The sequence below is a fragment of the Mandrillus leucophaeus genome, unplaced genomic scaffold (assembly GCF_000951045.1).
Source record: "Mandrillus leucophaeus isolate KB7577 unplaced genomic scaffold, Mleu.le_1.0 Scaffold296, whole genome shotgun sequence".
Lineage (NCBI taxonomy): Eukaryota > Metazoa > Chordata > Mammalia > Primates > Cercopithecidae > Mandrillus > Mandrillus leucophaeus.
Genome location: NW_012103098.1, coordinates 2,096,977 through 2,100,026, shown reverse-complemented (window position 1 = coordinate 2,100,026; position 3,050 = coordinate 2,096,977). Strand labels below are relative to the sequence as shown.

General features: G+C 47.0%; 1 pseudogene; it reads left to right on the top strand.

Annotated features, from left to right (window-relative positions):
• The window catches only part of LOC105544042, a 60,994-nt pseudogene extending 60,312 nt beyond the window's left edge, over nucleotides 1-682 (top strand).
• The last annotated feature ends 2,368 nt before the right edge of the window (nucleotides 683-3,050 follow it).

The following is a 3,050-nucleotide window of genomic DNA, read 5'->3' as shown; positions in this document are numbered from 1 at the left end:
CCCGCGTCGGGGATCGGGCGCGCCCTCTGAGACCTGAAGGGACACCCAAGTGCCCCCTGTCTGCGAAGTCCGGCGCGGGCCCTTCGGCGCCCCCGGTGTCTCTAGGCTTCCGCAGGAGGCGCGCTGTAAATCTTGAGTCTTCCTGCAGCGAGGGGGCACAGGACAGCTAAGAATTGGGACGAAAGAGCCCAGAGCCCCGAGCCCCGGGAAGGATCAGAACCTCGAAGGCGGCTTCGAGCCGGCCCCGCAACCCGAGGTGACCGTGAGCGATTACGTTGCCTGAGCTCGCCCCCTTCTCCTGAGCGCAGGTTCCCGTGGGACATACACCCGCCCACCTGCTCCGGAAAGTTCCCTCCAGGAGAGAGTTCCCGCGCCACCGAGACCCGGGAGCTCCCGATCAGACTCCCAGGCCCTGAAAGGAGTTCTCGGACAGGGCCCAGAGGCGCCCCCACCGCAAGAAGAAAGTCTAGGGTTCCCTCCGTGTGCCAGGCGCGAGCTCAAGCCACCTCCCTCAACCACTCTGGGAAATATCCCACTTCAGGAACTTACTCAAAGTCACGCCGCTGGCTGGATTTGAATCCAGATTTTTTTTTAGCACCGCTGAAAAAACAATATGACAACCAGAAAGAGAACAATCTAAAAAGAATACAGTAATCCATATTATTACAATGAAACTTTTCACGACATGAAACATATATATACACTGTATATAGTTGCAACAACACTGTTTTTGTTACTACTTTCACTACCATTTTTATTTTGTTCACATGATTCATTTTTAAGGTGTGCAGGTGTCCTGAACTATTCACTCAGCCCCCTAATGTTTTTGGTTCTTCACAGTTGTTTGACATATCCTTGAATTCTGCACTTGGGACAAATACCTGGGAGTGGAAAGGCTCCCAGGTAGAAGGCTGTGAATGGCCAAGTAGTCTTGGCTTACAGCGTCATGTTTTCACCAAGAGCTGCCCCAATTATTCTACCACCTCCAAAAAACAAGTGTAAGGAGTTTAACACACTTTTAAACATTGAGTGCCATTTCCCCCCCTACTTTAATAGTCTATTGCTAGTTCAAGGTAACTTGGCATTTCTTAGGTGACCAAACATGAATTTTTTTTCCATGCATTTATTATCTGCATTCCCTCTTCTGTGAATGTTCTGTTCATATCTATCTTCTGGGGACTTGAACCTCTTCTAACTTTAAACAAGCTTTTTTTTGTATTATAGATATTACTCCTTTGTCGACGTTGATGCAAATATTTTCTAGCCTGTTCTTTCTTGTTTTATTCTAATGTTCAATGTGTCATTCTAGTGAATCCTTTGTGATTTTTTTAATTGCTCAATTCTGACAAAGTGAGCTTTCTGCTGCCCATCTGATAGTCTTTTTTCTGCTAGTTTTGTACAATTTCATTTCATGTTTCATTCTCTGATGATTATCCTGATTTTATTTTGGTTTATTTATTTGGAGTAAAATATGGACATAACTCACTACCACTGTCATCGGTTGTTATTAATTCTGCAGTTACCATTTCTTAAATAATTATTCACCAGGCGTGGGGACTTACACCTGTAGTCCTAGCATTTTGGGAGGTTGAGGCAAGAGGATCACTTTAGGCCAGGAGTTTTAGGCTGCAATGAGCTGTGATTGTGCTACTGCACTCCAACCTGAGTGACAGAGCAAGACTCCATCTCAAAAAATAAAAATAAAAATAATTTTTAAAAAAGACTGGGCACAGTGGCTCACAACTGTAATCCCAGCACTTTGGGAGGCCGAGGTGGGAGGATCACGAGGTCAGGAGATCGAGACCATCCTGGCTAACACAGTGAAACTTCGTCTCTACTAAAAACACACAAAAAAATTAGCCAGGTGTGGTGGCAGGCACCTGTAGTCCCAGTTACTGGGGAGGCTGAGGCAGGAGAATGGTGTGAACCTTGGAGGCGGAGCTCACAGTGAGCAGAGATCGTGCCACTGCCCTCTAGCCTGGGCTACAAAGCGAAATTCCGTCTCAAAAAAAAATAAAAAATAAAAAATTCCTTTGTTTAGTAAAACCTACTTTTACGCTAGACTTTTGATTTTGATTAATATATTTCTGAATTCTCCATTTCCTTCTGTAGCCCTAAGTTTGAGCAAATACCATGTGAATCTAAATATTGGTTCTTTGGAATAGGTTCTGACATATAAAAAGGCTTGATTCCCTCTCATGCCCTTATGAGGTCTTCTTTTTTCAGAGTATCAGTTGATATCCACACTGGTTTATGTGTCTCTATGCATCCTACCATTAAGAGGACTGGCTTTGAGGAGGGACCACCCAGGTTCAACAACCAGCCCTGTGACCTTGGCAACTTACCTATCCCCTCTGGGCCTTCGGGTCTTGGTCTGTAAAATTAGGATAAGAGTAACAGCTTCCTCCGGCCTGGCACAGTGGCTCACACCTGTAATCCCAGCACTTTGGGAGGCCGAGTCGGATGGAGAGGTCAGGAGATCAAGACCACCCTGGCTAACACGGTGAAACCCTGTCTCTACTAAAAATACAGAAAACTTAGCCAGGCGTAGTGGTGGGCGGCTGCAGTCCCAGCTACTCAGGAGGCTGAGGCAGGAGAATAGCGTGAACCCGGGAGGCGGAGCTTGCAGTGAGCCGAGATCGCGCCACTGCACTCCAGCCTGGGCGAGAGAGCAAGACTCCATCTCAAAAAAAAAAGATTAACAGCTGCCTCACAACCTCAACGCCTAGGACATAGTAAATGTTTTGTAAATGTTAGCTATTGTTAATGATTTTTTTGAGACAAGAGTCTCGCTCTGTCACCCAGGCTGGAGTGCAGTGGTGCAATCTCGGCTCACTGCAACCTCTGCTTCCTGGGTGCAAGCGATTCTCCTGCCTCAGCCTCCTCAGTAGCTGGGATTACAGGCGTGCGCTACCACACCTGGCTAATTTTTGTATTTTTAGTAGAGACGGGGGGTCTCACCATGTTGGTCAGGCTGGTCTTGAACTCCTGACCTCATGATCCCCCCGCCTCAGCCTCCCAAAGTGCTGGGATTACAGGTGTGAGCCACC